At 35.9% G+C, this 19,006-nt stretch overlaps 1 long non-coding RNA gene across 3 annotated transcripts; it reads right to left on the bottom strand.

Annotated features, from left to right (window-relative positions):
* Positions 1–3,480: 3,480 nt before the first annotated feature.
* On the bottom strand, positions 3,481–6,666 carry LOC127266431 (uncharacterized). Of its 3 annotated transcripts, XR_007842138.1 has the most exons (3): positions 4,409–6,666; positions 3,978–4,058; positions 3,481–3,737 (listed from the first exon to the last, which is right to left on the bottom strand). It is a non-coding gene; the product is annotated as an uncharacterized LOC127266431 (long non-coding RNA). The 3 variants fall into 3 exon arrangements; XR_007842137.1 differs by having other exon boundaries at positions 3,810–6,666; XR_007842136.1 differs by having other exon boundaries at positions 3,978–6,666.
* Between the last annotated feature and the right edge of the window lie 12,340 nt (positions 6,667–19,006).

Below are 19,006 nucleotides of genomic sequence, written 5' to 3'. Positions count from 1 at the left end.
GTGTTGTGACAACAACCTACTTAATCGATAGATTACCTTAAAATTCCTTTAAAAAGGTGTATGTTATAAGTGGTCGGCTAAGAAAATCGATAGATCTAATATTCATATTTTTTGGGTGTTCTGTCTTTATTGGTGTTAGTATTGATAAGTTAGATCCTATAGTTGAAAAATGTATGTCCTTAGGATATCCAGAAGATGTTAAGTTGCATAGATTGTGATTAATGTCTAGGCCTAATTTTAAAATTGTTATTAGTCGTAATGTGACATTTAATGAAAATAAAATATTATGTTTAAAACTTGAAGCAACCGAGAGTAATAAAAGTAAGATAGAATAATGATCAAAATAAGGTAGAACAAAATCTAATTAGTGTAGGGGAGAAAGGGTCCCGAGATTGTTCGTTTGTGACAATTGGTACAACTCGCTCATGCCGGTGAGTCGAAAGTGCGCATTTACGTACAACTACGAGGAATTGGGACATGCCGTTGTCATTATCATCGTTGTCGATGGTTGTGTCAAAAAATCTGAGAATGTTGGATAGTGACTAAATGTACGTATGTTTTGTACATAGTTACAGAATGGCTGTAAAAAATTTTCGTGGAAAATGTGATGTTCGTTTGAGGGATTGTTGAACGATGAAGAGAAAGCTATTGTCTTAGTTGATGGTTGAATTAGTTTTGTTCATGTGTTTTTTGTACAATTTTAGCTATAGTGAATAATATAGAATTATAAAAATATTACATGAAAGTGTTGTTTTGTGTCTTTATTAATTTTGATTGTGATAGACGAAAATTTACATGAAATTATAGGTTAATCGAAATTATATAACATGTAATTATTTATATATATTTCTATTAACCTAAATTTTCAGATAGATAAGTATTTAATATGATATTAGAATAAAAGTTAAGTGTCAAACATCTTCATAAAAAAATATCCAAGCTCAAAATTTTATGTTTATGTAATCATATTTAGGCTCTATTCAAGTAAAAGTTTGGAATTTAAAAAAAAAATTAAAAAAAAATTGTAAAAGAATAAATATTTAATACTCATTTCGTTCGACAAAATTATGATTGTGTTTGTTTGGGGGTTTGAATTTTGAGTTGGAATTTGAACAGTAAAAATTTTGAATTTGAATAGTTGTATGGTGTGATATAAATAAGTGTTGATGTGATGTTTTGAATGTAAAATTGATTTTTAGTATAATATAAAAAATAAAAAATAGGTGTTTGATTTGATATTTTTAGGGAAAAAAATTGGATCAACAGTGTAAATCCAATCCAATCTCCCAAACAAACAGACCATGAGTATATTTTTTTTACTATCTATTAAACTTGTATATACTTTATTTATTATAAATCACTTTATTCATTAATAATTTTATTATTTTTATTTTAACTAATAATAATAATTTTATCACTATTTTTTTCTACTTACCCCACCACTTTTTATGTAACTCCCTAATACATTGGTGTGTTTGTTTGAAGGATTTTGGAAGATTTCCACTATTCATCCAATTTTTTCCCCCCAAAAACATCAAATCAAACACCTATTTTCCATTTTTTATATTATACTAAAAATCAATTTTACATTCAAAACATCACATCAAACCCTATTTATATCACATCATACAACTATTCAAATTCAAAATTTTTACTATTCAAATCCCAATCCAAAATCCAAACCCCCAAACAAACACACATCATTCTACTTTTTACCCACATAACATTTACATTATAATACTATTATTTCTTAATATTTAAGTCCAACCAAAGTTCATTTGTTGAATTCTTCCAAAAATCTACTTTTAATCAAAAAAAATTTCCTCAAAAATATTAAATCAAATACATATTTTTTATTTTTTATATTATTCTAAAAATTAATGTTACATTCAAAATATTACATCAACACTTATTTATATCACATCAACTATTACAATTCAAAATTTATACTATTCAAATTCAAAGTGAAAATCCAAATCCCCAAACAAATACACCCAAAGAAGAAAAATATATTTGATAGTAATTTTTTTAAAAAAAGGTTATTATCGATGAATGGTGATATAATTTTTTTTAATAATATCTAGGTAAGCGGAGCCTTTAGTGTAATAGTAAATTTAAATAGTAAAATAATAAATTAAAATAATATTTAATATGATATTTTGAATATAAAACAAATGCTACTAATGTTTAATTAATTGGAAATTTAAAGTTTATTTGATTTGATTTTTTTAAAAAAATTGAAATTGCATCAATTAATGAATGAATGAATGAATGAATAATAATAATAATAATAATAATAATAATAATAATAATAATTTGATTTGTGGTCAAATAAAGCAAACATTTAAACACTAAATCTAACAGATGGTCATATATATTCATATTTTAATCCAATTTGAGGTATGTTTTGTTGCAGTTGGAGTATAAATTTGCACAATGCTATCAATTCTTTTCATTTAAAATCTTTTATTTATTTCATTTTTGAATTGAGACCTACTTAAATATTTTTAGTTTTACATTTCTTGAATATATATATTTTTTAAAAATTATTTTTATAAAATAATTTATTAATTTATGTTAATTATGTATGAAAATATATTTTTATTATATAAAATTTGATTACCTATAAAATAAAGTTTATATTGAATATATTAATTATTAGATTATAGTACTTGCCAGCTCTAGAGGGTTCCATTTATCTTTTGCAAACGTAAGACAAATTAAGAAAAAATTGAAAAAATACTTTAATTAGTTTTTTATAATACTCATAGAATGATATTTGTATAAAAAACTATACAAATATAAGAATATTTATAATGTTAAGTACAATGACGCAAAATGTAAATGTGACCCTTAGAGGCGGACGGAGGGAGTATGATTTTCAAAGCATTTAAAACATAGCGTAATTTAAAATTATTTTAAATGAAATATATATATTATATTATGATGTATTTTTATGTTTAGTATGAGAAATTGTGTTGGTACGATACCAAAAGATTGACTATTTCTAGCAGATTAAAAATTGCTACAAATGCTTATTTTTTGTGACAAAAAGCTATTTGTGACGAATTTGTTGCGAATTTTACCCCGTATGTTTACTCGAGTAACAAAAATTCTTTGTTGCAACAAATACGGTAACAAAAGAATGGTGGTTAACGCACGTGGGAGAAGTTTTTATTACGGTTTCTTGGACACGACAAAAAATAGAATTCATTTTTGTAACGAAACATAACCGTAACAAATATTGCGGTGCAAATATTTTCTGACAGTTGCAATATCTTTTCGTAACGGTTTTGGTTATGAAATCATTTTGTAACAAATAATATACAACTTGTCTTTTCAAAGAACCTTTTGTTACGGTCTAAAGATGATACAATTGTAACGGTGTTTGTAACAACATCAATTTCGTGACAAATAACATACAACTTATTTTTTCCATAGTAAATACGAAATTTTTCATACAATCTACAAAATGAGGCCGATCCAACCACCTTCTAAAGCATCTCATAAATAACTACACTAACAAAAGTGTCATCGAAGCACAAAAGAACTACATGAAATGCAAATAAGCCAAAAAAATGATTAATCTAATACGCCAAAAAGACATAATTATAAAAAAAATGATCACTTCAGTATTGAAAACATATAAAGCATCAGTTTAATCCAAACATACACATATACCCGGATGCTTATGCAGTGACAAAGTACGGGGGAGCCATTCAGGTGCGGCAAACCACCTGCAATGAATAATTTATATAAGAATTTATACAAAATGAATTAGTACAAAAAAAAATAAAATAAAAAAAAACCTTCAAAGATAAATTATGTTCATCTTTAGACACCCACTTGATGGGATCAACTCGTAAAACCAAATGGAATCCAAATGGTGCACTAAATAGTTGATTAATCATGCATTCATTAAGAGGCAAACATCATTCTTGAAGGAACAAGGTAATATAAAAATGTCATTATGTTACCTTCGTAGAGGGACAACATTGGACCAAAAATCATTACATTGAAGTATCACATATTGTCTTCTGAAGGTGATGTGCTAATTCCTGGAGTTGCATCAACATATTTGGATAAAAATCAAATAACTAGTACTTCTACATCCAAACAAAACTTGAAACTCAAATAACTAACACTTTTGCATCCAAACAAAGCTTAAAATTCAAATAACTAGCACTTTTTCAAGTCAGACATGCCAAATCAATTGCAACTTTATTGGTATAAGATCACATAATACTATTAATCTCCATGAAGAAGAAGAATTAGCAATGCAATAAATAAAACCAACTCAAAATAGTTAAGTCCAACAAAAAAAAAATATAGAATTTTATTTTTTTCTATTTGATTATGAATTCAAACAATTATGTTCGCCGTGTATTCTTATATTGCACAAAACTACCTATATATTCGCTTTTCTTGGCATATTTCATATGTCTTGGTTACACTCCAAAATAAAAGCATAAAGTAACTTGATACAGTCCTGAATGCCTGAAACAAAAGATCCACAATAATTTAGAAAATCTATTTAATAAAACCTTTGAACGTACGTAACTGTAAAATTTAATAAGATTCAATCAAGCAATTTTAGAATGAGATAAAAAAATAAACCAACAATGATTGAAATGAGTTCTTCGATTTTCTCAACCATTTTCCATTATCATTCAAGTAGTATAAATAGCAACACTAGAATTAGCTTTTGGGCATTGAGTTTCTCTTAGACAATTTTAAATTACATTGCAATCCACTTCACACGGATTAAGCATTAATACCGATTTTGAATTTGAGATTCCTACTGAAATTTTAAATTCCCGACTCTCTAAAATATCCCTACACAATAACAGCATTTGTTTTCTCAACAAAGTAACCAAAATCGTTTACTTTAGTTTTGTCATGGTTAAGAAAATATCATTACATGCAATCAATCCTTAATCTACCACCGTCATACAAAATCCATTCTAACAAAACGTTAAAAAGCATCACACATATGTGTTTGAAAATGACTTACATGGTGTATCAGAACTTCACAATGTACTATTTGTTTAGTCTGTTTTCTTTTCAAGTTTTTCGATAGTAGCTAACCTTTCAACCAGTGGAGAGTGGGAATAATGATATGCCGAATACCAATGATCAGAGTTCATAGACGAAAGGTTTTCTTTCTGCAGCTTGTTGACAAGCTCGAAGATGTGCAACATAACCAAGTTTCCAAGCAAAAGCATCAACCTGAAACTCAAAAGCTCGACTAACCAGATTGAGTGAAAATCGCACAAGATGCTGAAGAGGTATAATTGTGTGCTGGAATATTATAAGTCCAATAAGAACAGGATGTTTGTCAAATCCAAAACTCTCAAGTAATTCTAAAAAGTTCCGAACAAGGGTACAACCTCCAAAATGCAACAATGTCAGGATCTGAACTGCAACAATGTCATGATCTTGGTTGATTACTCCTATTAGAGGTTTTGGAATAGTGACAACTTAAAGAGCAGCATGCTGCCTCCGATCAAGATAAGTCTCAAACATAGTCATAAGTATTATAAAACTGACTATTGTCTCCATGTAAGAAAATCCCATCATACACAATAATAGACTTGAACACTGATTTTTTAGCACAAAATATTTGATAATATTCCTCATTACCTTTAAGATATACTATGACATATTTTATTACTATTTTAGAGTTTTAAGTTATTATAAATTAATTTCAATTATAACATATTTACGTTGTTGAATTCTTTTGAATGGGTAAATGCACCATTTCTCTTTCCAACAAATAGATTATATAAATTATAACTTACATGTTCCAAAATAAATTGTACCAAAGTCCCAACTTTCAGATCCTGCAAACAATACCTTGGCCAGTAGAAAAATGAGGATCATCTCAACTTTCAACATTTCCAATTTGAACAAACCATAACAGTTTTTGCTTACTAGGAAGTGTATAAACCAAATTTAGACGACAAGCTATTTTCGCCTATTGATACAACCAAAACGATCACCTATTGTTAAGGAAAAAACAAGCAGATATTTTCACACTTAGAATCCTGGTAACTAAAGGAATCAAATCAATTCCAACAAATGAAATCAAATCAAAATGCTTCTGAAACAAGCTTTTACATTCAAAAGAAGAAAGTGTTCGAAAAAATCTCATTGTCAAAATGCACTATCTACAACCAACCTTTGACTATAAAAATTGGCAGAAAATGGGAATGAGTTTATTCCCTTATTTAACCAGCCCCTAACTGAGTCAAAGACATATATTAACCAAAAGAAACTAATACACATGTCTCGCAATGGACTTCGAACACGCAATATTCAAAAATCACTTGGTCGAAATCCAAAATCCACAACCGAAATGAGGTTGTTCGATCCTGGACAAGAAACCAAAACCAAGTATATAGGTCCTACAAATCATCATAATCGAAAATGCCTCTTTTAACACCAAAGTGATTTTACCCAAACCCTAGATCGATCTAAATCACTCAAAATCGTTAACATACCTTGCAATTTCTTCACGCAGCATGTCGACTTGTTAGTCTTCTTCCAGCCAATGAAGTTCTCAAGAAAAACGAGTGGCTGAACGGCGGCGCACCGTGGTCGAGTGTGGACATATCGGAGGACAAGGATTTGGGGTTCTTCGAAATCACTGTGTTAATATATAAGTGGTGGGATCGACGTTTCATTCCTCCTCTACCCAAAATATATTTTTGACTGATTTTTTTATTACTATTATTATTATTATTATTATTATTATTATTATTATTCAATAAATCATTTTTATTGAAAAAAAATAATTTGGATTTTTACTTTTTGTTTACCGTTTGAATACTGCAACAAATAGTTTTTCGATGACTTTTCGTAAATTTTGTTAATTCAATAAAATATTTGTAACAAAAAGAATTAAAGTTTGACAAAAAAAAAAATACTTTTTACTACGGCAAATTTCGTAACTAATAATATTATTTGTTACAAAAATTTTATTGCGATTCTAAAATCACTACAAATAATCATTATTTTGGTAGTGATCCCTCCGTCCAAACTAAAGTGTCCCTTTAGTTTGGTCACACAGTTTTAGGTATTGTATAATTAGTGAGTAATTATAAGTGTATTAGTAAAAATAATTTTAGATTAACATTAAGATTATTAAATAGTTTAATTAAAATTTTAAAAATTATAAATTATGAATTTTAAAATGAGATTAAAGTATATAATTATATTTCTAAAAAAGAAATGAAAAATTATGTGGCACGGGCGGAAATAAAAATAATGGACAAATTAGGTGAGACGGAGAGAGTATAAAAAATAACATTTTGTATCGAATTATTAATTTTTTTGTAAAGAAATAATATATAATATATATATATATTGTATTTCTTTAATAACATATATGAGGAATATTCCAGCGAACAAAACCGATAGCAGTGATGATTTGTGAAAATATCAATATAACTACTAGCAATACATACATTAAATTTTATCAATATAACTATTTACAATGACTGTAAATGATATTTTTAATATTTACTTCATTTTCACAATAACATATATTGATAAGTGATAACATTTTTTTTTCAAAAACCACAAATTAATATTTATATATTTAAAAATATATTTTATAGTACACTTAAAATGGAAATACAAGTCAAAAATAGAATCTACGAATAAATCACGTATGACAAGTGACCTGAGGTATCGGTTTTTTTTCAAAAACCATCAATTAATATTTATATATTTAAAAATATATTTTATAATACACTCTGAACTTAATACCCCGCAAATTAGGCGAATCACGTATGACAAGTGACCTGAGGTATCGGTTTTCTTAAAAAACCATCAATTAATATTTATATATTTAAAAATATATTTTATAGTACACTCTGAACTTAATACCCCACAAATTAGGCGAATCATGTATGACAAGTGACCTGAGGTATCGGGGGTTTGAACATATGATGACCTCACGGTCACACGTTCAACCCCTACACCACCAAGTCATTCCTTACGAGATACATATTTAATGTATGTAAACTACATCCTCACGTATATTTAATTTAAAATTTTGTAGTATGTAATAAATGTTGTAATATGCAATAAATTTTGTCGATTTTGGTTTCAAAAGTTCCCCTTAGCTCAAGAAAAGTATTTCTCATGTATGATGTACAATTAATCGAGACATTTGTTGAGTGTGGGATTTTATGTAATTTAATGTGTCTTCAAGATCAACGTGGCAAATTTCCAAATTTAGCCACAGAAAGCGAATAAAATCAATTCTATACTCCATCTGTTCTAATTTAAAATATTCTTTCTTTATTATTTTGTTCTTTTTACTTCAAAGTATATATTTTTTATTTTAAAAAATAATTATACACTAATACTAAATACACTTAATTTTTAATTAAATTACAAATATACTATTATACATCAAATTACTTTATACATAATTCAAAGACAAAAATATCAAACATTCTTACACACTCCTACTAACTAATAAAATATTACTCTCTCTGTCTAGCCACATATTACCATTTTTTTCATTTTTGAACCTCCATAGAAGATGGTCCATTTTTATTTTTTTAGTAAACTTGTTCGTTTTAAATATACTTAACAAATATAAATTAATTAAATTAAATATATAAACTCTTACCAATAGACCAACTCAAAATCCCTTTATTTTTATTTTTTCTCTCAATAAATGAATATTTTTATCTATATTTAAAACTACTCATTTTTTATAAAATTAGTTTTAATTTAATTATAAGTAAATATTTTTATTTATTTATATTATACTCCTTCCGTCCCATAACAAAGTATCCATTTTTTTCATTTTAGTCCGTCTCATAACAAAGTATCCATTTTCTTTTTTAGTAACTGTACTATCTACCTAACATTACAAATACCCTTACAACTTACAATATATTACACAAATGTCATTACATTTATATCACACATACTAATAAGGTTATTTTAGGCATTTCTACTTTATTTCTACTATATCCCAATATAATACTAATATTTCTAAAACTACGTGCAAAAAGCAAATGGATATTTAGTTTCGGGACGGAGGGAGTATAAAATTTTCCTATCTATAAAATAAAATCCATATTGTATATATTTTATTGGAATATAACTAGAAATATTTAAATATCAACAATATTACTCATATAAAAAATAATAAAATAATATTTGTTGATGTAATTTTTCAACAAAAATAAAGTAAAATTCAAAGATATAGAAAATATCCTTAAACTTGATTAATTAGTGCCTGAGATTAGGAATCTCTAAACACTGTATGGTACAGAAAATAAACTGGAAAATAAAATACTGAAATTTAAAGTGGTGATCCCCAAATCTGACTTTGCTTTGTTGAAGTTGATTGAAGATGCCTTGCCAAATGATGATCCAAACCCTTAAATATTCCCTGGGAAACTATACTGAAAACCGTCGCCCGAACGGTTACAACGTCTCTTTTCCAACCGTCTTCCAACCCTTCTCCTGCTGACACGTGTCCTCAGCGGACCAAAGTTGTCACTATATTTCACTCTTTGAGCCGACCACAGACCTTCCGCCCTTTTGGCCCGACTGCCAATCTACAACCGTATTGGTCCGACTGCCAATCCTTCCGACTTGCAAACCATCTGACTTGTTTAGTTCAGCTACAGACCTCCCGATTAACAGACCATCCGACTTGTTGGTCCCGCCGCAGAGTTCCGACCTGAGGACCTCCCGACCTGTCCGACCTGAGGACTTTCCGTCCTGAGGACTTTTCGACCTGCGGACTTTCCGACCTGAGGACCTCCCGACCTGCGGACTTCCCGTCCTGATGACTTTCCGTCTTGAGGATCTCCCGACCTGAGGACCTTCCGACCCGAGGTCTTTCCGTCCTGAGGACTTTCCGTCTTGAGGACCACCCGACCTGAGGACCTTCCGACCTGAGGTCTTTCAGAACCTGAGGACCTCCCGACCTGAGGACCTTCTGACCTGAGGTCCTTCCGACCTGTATTTTCCTTAGAAGTAAACCTATTTTCCTTGAGTTCCCCACGGTGTCCTTCAGCCAGTTCAATCAACTCTATTGCCAGGCCCATTTTTCTTTTACCTTGGGCTTTTTAACCTAATTCTAAATTTCATACGTAACAACTTGCCCGCCGCCAAGGGACTTTCAAACGCCATTTATCAATCGTCGTTTGGAAGTTCATAAATTACAATCCTCTTGAAAAATTCCCTTAGCAACTGCACCAGTTACTGCAACACTCCTGATTAACTTCCCTTCCTTCAATACGAGCCTTTGTGAATCACAATCTCAACCACTCTAACCATGGCGAATCGATACATTCCTGCCCTTCCCTTCGACGGAACCCTCCCAGAGGGCCCGTTTTCAGCCTCGAAAGTACTAACTCCGACCATCCGACCATACTGCACTACTCCTGAAGACTCAAATCGGATGAGGGAAGTTTTGGAATCCCGAAATTCCTTGGCCGTCAACAACCCTACTTACCAAGCAGTTCGCATTCAAGACAGCATCAAAACCCATCTCACAGACCCAAAAGATCCGTATCGCTCTTGGTATCGACGGGTATCAGAACACTTCCAGACCCAATGGCGATCTCAAAAAATCGACCAAACGATTCTATTGTCCACCATGCCGATCAATCTGCACGAGAAGGTGCTCCTAGCCATGTCGGCCTTCTGGAATGCGGAAAATGGGACTTTTCTCTTACCGTCGGGCCCCTTTGGTCCGACTCTCATGGATGTGACGATGATCGCTCATCTCCCAGTCGTGGGTGAAGACCCTGTGATGGGAGCCCTAGATGGGCAGGAGCCACCAGAAGACCATCTAGGGTGGTCTTTACAAGGCGTGAAGGAATGGGGCTGGACAAAGTTCGCAACCGACCAACAAGGGGCTCCAGGGACCCCCGTGACCGACCGGGAGCATACTGCCTTTATTCTTTTTTGGCTTTGTAGGTACGTCATTGTTTCCTCTTCTAAATGCGTCCTTTCTTCTCACCTCGACCTGGCCATTCATATCGCGTCAGGTCGGTTCTTTTCCCTTGGCACTCTGTTTTTAGCCAATCTTTTTGAAGGTCTCACTAGAGTTAGCCTTCGTTTAACAGATAATGATAATAGAAAATTAGACACTGCCGCGTCGGGTCCTTTTTGGTTTTTAGAACTTTGGTTCCGTCTTTACTTCCCCGACGCGTTCAACTTAGGATCTCCGCCCACTATTCCAAAATCTGAAAAACATTTGGGATTAGCCCTCAACCGACTCTGCTTAAGACGCAGTAAACTCCAATCCTCCGACCCAATAATAACCACAATTTTGACAGATACCCGTAATAACTCTCGATTTTATATGTATAAAAAATATGCGGGTTATGCTCCCGACCACTTTTGGCCCTTTCCGGCACCAAATCCTCTTCCAACTTCTGAGCCTTGTCCTCATCCCACTTATCCTTTTGCCTGGGACGTTGCCCTCAAACCCAGGTCTCTTTTTAGCAGTAAAAAACTTGATAAAAAAGGGCAAAAAACTTTTTACACCTTTAATTACGAACCTCAATTCATGGCGCGCCAGTTCGGCTGCTGCCAAGGTATCCCTGGACCTGTCGCTTGTCCTCATATAATTTTTCAAAGTCCTGACCGACGGGTCCTACCTAATTCAATTCCTTCTTATATCTCCCAGCTCACCACGTATATGGTTTCCAATTCTTATATTCCTTTCCGCTCCAACCCTGAGACTGTAAATACATTCAATGAATGGTGGTCGGTTGTATGGGCCCTGATTTCCCCTGATGAGGATCGGTTGCTGAACGTACTCCTCCCCCCCCAAGGATTGGTTCTAGGGGCAGCTAGACATACCAGCACTCAGCAACAAACAGCCGCCCCGGGAGTCGGATCTAGCGTCCCAATGCGGAAAAGGAAAGCTTCCCAGCTGCAAACACCTCCGACCTCTGGGGCCGACCAGCAAGCTCCGGCGGCCCCTGGAACTACTAGGACGTCAACAAGGACCCGACCCCGAATAGGTAATTTTTCTGAAAACCGTGAACCATTTCACTATATCTGAACTTTGATTTCACTCATTTCATTCACCAGAACCGACCTTGGTAGCACCGACCACACAAACGACGCCAGCCCCAGCCGACCAATCAATTATCCCTTTGGTCCAGTCTCAGGCACTTCCTCTCCAAACCCCTACTCCACTTCTCGCTTTGCCAATGAGCAGTCGGGCGGAGGACCCGACAAGGAGGCAAACTCTTCCTCCTGTGCCGAGGAGCGGTCGGACCAGACACCCGACCAGGAGGCAATCTTTACCAGCACTGCCTATAGAACCAGTAAGTCCTCTCATCTGCAATACTTAGGATTCTAATGATCAACCTTGGTGTGTTTAACAACAACATTTCCATACTTACAGACACCTTCACCAATCGCATCAGCAGCAGGGGTCTCTTCAGACAGCGAGGGGACTACCTCTCAGATGGGTCGACCGCCATACATGGCATCAGACTCATCCATTTCGAAAGAAGAACCGGCTGCCCTTGCCGAAGCTGACCCTCAAGACAACATCCCTGCTGCTGCTGATCCCGAAATAGTCCAATCGGAAGCGGCCGCGCTGGAAGCCGAAGATACCTCAGCTGCGGCTGTCCCAGTTGCTCCTGAGGTACCGGCTGCAGTGGCCCTAGATGCAGCCGCCCAACCAGAAGCCGCCCAGCCAGCAGTGGCCCTACTTCCAGCAATCGAGTGGCAGGCAGAAGAACCACCTGTGGCAGCTCAACCTCCAGAAATAGAAGAACTTTCTTCGTCCGATTCGGAGACTTCTGTGAATTTGGTAAGATTAAACCAATTCATGCCATAATGTTTCTTTCTAAAAACACTAACTGTTTTATATACTACTTTCCATAGGGACCCAGGTCGGCACCTCAGCGACCACTCGCAGCAGCCGACGAGTCGGCTGCTGTTATACCAGTTGTCCGCCCTACTCGACCGACCTCATTGTTGCCCCCTTCAATTACAGCAGTTCGCCCAGAGGTAACATATATCTTACTCAATCGTTCCTAAATAATTTTGCACCTCCTTTGGAAAACTTATTGAAACTGTAAGACTTGCAGGGGCCTTCTGACTTAGCTATCCTATCGACTGTTCCGGTTCCAGCGGAGGCCCAAACTATATTCACCGAGGCCATTAACCATCCCCTTCCAGAATTAAGATCCGACTTCTTGGACAAACTCATTCAGACGGTTGGTGGCCTTCTTTTTTACACTCCGACGGAATCGCCAGCCGTCCCCATTCTGCATCGGCTGATGGAGAGACTTACTGAGCTCAAGACTGAAGTGTTAGTTATCGGACTCCTGTCAGCCGAAACGCCCCAGACTATTTTCGATCAAACAACACTGGAGAATTCTTTGGCTAAGACCCGAGAATCTCTTCAGCAAACTACTGGAAAGTTGGGCGGTCTCCTTAGCACGAAGGCTCTAGTTGATGAATCCATTCAGAAAAAGGAGGCAGAATTGCAGGAGCTAAGGAAGGAACAGTCCATCCTGGATAATCAAATTGCCAATGAGCAGCGTCTGCTTGAGAGATATACAAAGAACGAGGCCGAATTGGATCAAGAGCTGAAAACCCAAGCTCGATCTCAATTCATCAGAAGATATCAGACGGCTGCCAATACTAGAAGGCTATCCAGGGATGAGGTCAAATGGACAAATATAAAAACTGCCCTAGGGGCACTTTTGTAATACTTCCCCCTTTGTAACATAATTTGACTCAGCAATATATTTTTCCTTCTTCTCTCAAAACAAGGATCACCTTCCAATTTCCAACTTTTGAGGAACCGAAACAAACTCCTCCCTTAAAAGAACAATGTTTCTCACATATTAAGAAACACACCAAATTCCAAGGCATATTTTGAAAACCAAAACACTTGAAGTGTTAACAAACATGGCGAACGACCGACCTCATGTTCCATCAAGCAACTGGGAAGGTGTTCTTCAACCCTTCTTTGTAGGTAATCACCCTGTTGGAGGCCATGCAGAAAACTTGTTACATATACTCAAGCAACTAGACTTCAAATTCCGATTCTCCCAACGAGGTAGAAGAACCATTCATCGCGTCATCCGCCTAATGGAAAAAATCATTGAGGGGTATGACACTCTTCGTGACATCCTTAGCCGCATCCCTGACCTCCATCATTACATGGAATTGATTGAACATCACGCAGCAACCATACTTCCAGACCTTGGTTGGGATAATATATTTTCCAATCAACGAAAAGTCTTTTCAAGATTGCGTACCATTGTTGACCGTGAATATCAAGCCATAACAGATATGCAAGCACGTACCAATCAAGATTTAGACAAAATGCAAAGCCAATGGGCGAGGTACCGACCAGATTTGGAAGATCTTATCGAAGAAGAACCAGAACTAATATCCAATCATTGAGATGAAAATTCTGATCCAGAGGCAGAATACCTCCCACAAATACATGACGACTAACAGAAATGAACCTTAAAATAGGTTCGAACCCCATAAATGGGTTCTGAATAATATTTTGTTTCATGCAGTTTTGTTATCTGAAAAGGCAGGATAATACCTCTTCAGATATTTAGCATTAATACAATCATGTACTCTCTTACCTTCATGATTTACAATAATGAAAGCGCCATTTCCAATATTTTTCTGAATAATGTATGGTCCTTCCCAATTCGGTGACCACTTTCCCAATTGGTCAGTTTTCTTATATGTAGGAAGAATGGTCTTCCAGACTAGGTCTCCCTTTTGGAATGTCCTGCAAAAAACTTTCTTTCCGTAATTCCTTGCTCTGATTTCACTCTGTTTCACACTTTGACCTATTGCATGGAGTCGGTTAACATCCAAATCCTCCAACTGTTGCAACATAAGCTGTTGGTATTCTTTTGTAAGATCACCATCAGTAAATTCTGTTCGGCCAGACGATACTCGGATTTCGGCTGGTAAAACAGCATCTTGGCCAAAAGTGAGTTGGTACGGTGAGAACCCTGTGGCCGTATTTCTGGTATTCCTGTGTGCCCATAAAGCCCGAGACAATAACAAATGCCACTTTCTTGGGTTCCCTTCAACCATCTTCTTTATAATCCCAATAATGATCTTATTTGCTGCTTCCGCTTGTCCATTGGCTTGGGGATAATAAGGTGACGAATGGTGTAATCGGACACCAAATTCTGCCAAGAAACTAGAGAACTTTTCCCCTGTGAAAACCAGGCCCTGGTCGGTTGTTATAGACTGAGGAATACCATATCTGTAAATAATTTGGTTCAAAACGAAGTCTATCACTTCTTTCTGATCCACATTTTTCAAAGCAACTGCTTCTACCCATTTGGTAAAGTAGTCAGTCGCGACCAATATGAAACAATGGTGTTTCGATGAAGCAGGATGTATCTTACCAATGATATCCATAGCCCATGATTTAAAAGGCCATGGTTTTACCAAAGATTGCAATTCGGTTACTGGCAAATGGTTTAAATTTCCATGTCTCTGACATTCCTGGCAGCCTTTGGCAAATTGTATGCAATCTTCAAAAATCTTTGGCCAGAAAAAACCCAAACGATGAATGGCCCATCTCATATTCAGACCTGCCCGATGAGCTCCACATATCCCACTATGTACTTCTGTCATTACCTCTAGAGCTTCTTTAGACCCCAAACATTTTAAAAGTAAACCTTCAAATGATCTCTTATACAAAATCCATCTATCAATTGAAAACGTAAAGCCTTCAATCGTATCGCAATTGAAACATTCGCACCTGGATTTTGTAAATACATGATAAGTTCTGTTCTCCAATCGGTCGCTGTTCCACTGGTATCTTTATGTCCGACTGTAACTACGCCGTCGGGCTCCTGTCCGACAGTCTCTTGTCCGACCATTCGATCACATATTTGGTCTGTCTTTCCTTCTATATCTGACTTGACCCCCGAACACATATCCTCCAGAATTCCTTTGCAGGCCCTTTGAGCCAACTCATCAGCACGTTGGTTTTCTTTCCTTGGAATGAACTCAATTATTACTTCTGAGATTTTTGTCAGTAACCGACCCACAATGTCCCTGTATCTGCGAAGATGAGGGTAATTGCAAACATATTGATTGTTTACCTGGTTGATTACTAGTTGAGAATCCCCTCTTATGATTACAGACTGGACCTTCCTGGCTATTAAAGCCTCCAAACCCAAAATTAAAGCTTCATATTCTGCCGAATTATGGGTCATGGCTTCCAATCGTAGTTGTAAGTTGATCTTTTGACCGTCAGGTCCTTGCAAAAAGACCCCTGCTCCTGATTTGTTTCCAGAGGTGGAACCATCAAAGAACATCAACCATGTTCTGGTACTTACATAAGGCACACATCCGACCTGTAGATTATTCAGATATGATGAACAACTGAGTGGTCGGACACTATCACAAAAGGAATATCCGACTTGTGAGAATTCTGCTAAGAAGTCGGCTACTGCTTGTCCCTTGATTGCCTTCAAAGGGGAATGTTGGAGATCAAAAGGAGCCAATTTGATGGCCCACTTCATGAGTCTGCCCTTCATAGTAGGTCTCTGTAAAATCAATTTGATGAGATCCACCTTTGATATGACCTCAATTCTTCTGGGCAGCAAATAATGCTCGAGTTTAGTGCAAGCGAAGACCAATGAATAACACATTTTTTCTGGCATAGTGTAATTCAGTTCTGGTCCTGTAAGGGTTTTACTGAGATAGTAAATTGCCCTTTCCTTCCCGTCATCACCATCCTGTGCCAATAAACAGCTAACCACTTCATGTGTATTTGCCAAATAAAGTTTGAGCGGCCGACCTTGTTTAGGAGGCATTAAAACTGGAGGGTGAACCAATGCCTGCTTGATAGCATCTAAAGCCGTCTGTTGATCTGGACCCCATTCAAAAGCATTTTTTCCAGCTTTTAACAATTTAGTAATTGGTCTGACCTTGCCAGCAGCATTAGAGATGAAACGCCTCAAATAATTCACCTTACCCAAAAGACTTTGGATTTCTTTAACCGTCTTGGGTGGCCGACTGTCAAGAATGGCTTTAGCCTTATTAGCATCGATTTCAATTCCTCTCTCATGAACTAAAAATCCTAAAAAGCTCCCAGCTGATATTCCAAAAGCACACTTGGTTGGATTCATCTTCAACTTGTACTTCTTCATTCTTCCGAATGCCTCTTCAAGATTTCTCAAATGTTCGTTAAAACTGGAGGATTTAACAATAACATCATCAATATAAACTTCCATAGATTTGCCAATTAAATCATGAAAGATTGAATTCATGGCTCTTTGGTAAGTTGCCCCTGCATTCTTTAAACCGAATGGCATGACTGTCCATTCATAAATACCTAAAGCCCCTGGGCACCTGAATGCTGTCTTAGGAATGTCTTCTTCTGCCAGAAATATTTGGTTATAACCTGCATAACCATCCATCAAACTAAGGACTTTATGCCCTGCTGCTGCATCAATCAACATGTCGGCCATAGGCATCACATATTCGTCCTTAGGGGTAGCTAGATTCAAATCCCTGAAATCGATGCATATCCTTATCTTACCATTTTTCTTGACCACTGGTACAATGTTAGCCAGCCACTCCGCATAACGGCAAGGCTGAATGAAACCCACTTTGAGAAGTTTTTGGATTTCTTCCTTGATTTGAGGCATCAGATCCGGGCTCATTCGCCTTGGGGGTTGTTTGTAAGGTTTGCACCCTTCCTTGATAGGCAATCGATGTTCTATTAGACTTCTTTTCAAACCAGGCATTTCTGAATAATCCCATGCTAAACAATCAATGTTGTTTCTAATAACTTCGAGCATCATTGTCTGTTGCTCTTTAGACAAATAACCACTTAGCCTGATCACTTTTGGAACCAATTCGGTTCCTAAATTAAACTCCAATAATGGGTCTTGTGATGAAGCTGTTGGTTCTGTTTTTTCTAATAAATCAGGCCAACGAAATTGTTCATCTTCTTGGAGGTGAACATCAAGAATCTCTTTACTATTTTCTGCTCTATGTAATAACTGCTTTAAATAGAACTTATTAATAAGAGAACTACATACTTCTAAACTTGTATCACCCATAACAAACAAATTATACGGGAATAGGTGTGGCTTTATCATGAGCCATACAATAAAGTTGTTCTTTTAATAGAACATCGAGTTCTGGCCAGTGACTTTATAACCCTTGTTTGGGTATTCCCTGGCCATATATAACTGAGACATCGGAGCCAAATGACTGGAATAAAAAACTGACTCTTCAACTTGTTCTGATACATCGAATGGGTTGTCATTTGCTTCCATTTTGAAGACCTGATTTCCTTCCCAGAACATTAATTGTTGATGCAGTGTTGATGGCACACATTGAGAGGCATGAATCCAGTCTCTCCCCAGCAAGAGAGAGTATGTAGTATCTGCATCCACAATAAAGAAAACAGTGGAGATCTTTTTTGGTTCGACTTCAATTGTGGCAACCATCATACCTTCAGGCTTGGTCGGCTGCCCTGTAAAGCTTGTCATTTCGAATTCCACAGGAGACAGATCATGAATTCCTTTCCCTAGCTTCTTGAGAGTCTTCAATGGCATAACATTAAAGACTGCTCCATTATCCACAAAAACCTTTGTGATTGGTTTCCCGCAAATGTGAGCATTAACATACAGAGGTTTCAAATGGGAGATCGCACCCTCTGGAATAGGAGGAAACACTATCGAAGGTGTCTCCGACTGAGACTCGGGATCTGAAGCCTTTGCCCACTCTGTTTCCTCCAATTCATCATCTGCCAAGAATGCCCATAAAGGTTCGTCCATTGTATCATCTACCAGACTCGCCCACATCGGTTCATCTCTCATCTGATTAATCTCTGTCATTCGACAAGGGATTCGTGGCCCTAGACGAGATTTAACAGATCTCGAATTTTCCTCTGTAGTTACAACTTCTTCCTTTGTCTTATTCCGAGATTGAACCGTCAAAGATTCTATACGGAATTCTTCAGGAGATGGATTGA

This window comes from Andrographis paniculata, unplaced genomic scaffold (assembly GCF_009805555.1).
Source record: "Andrographis paniculata isolate CXL003 unplaced genomic scaffold, ASM980555v1 Contig76END, whole genome shotgun sequence".
In the NCBI taxonomy this organism is placed as follows: domain Eukaryota; kingdom Viridiplantae; phylum Streptophyta; class Magnoliopsida; order Lamiales; family Acanthaceae; genus Andrographis; species Andrographis paniculata.
This window is presented reverse-complemented; position numbering and strand designations above follow the sequence as displayed.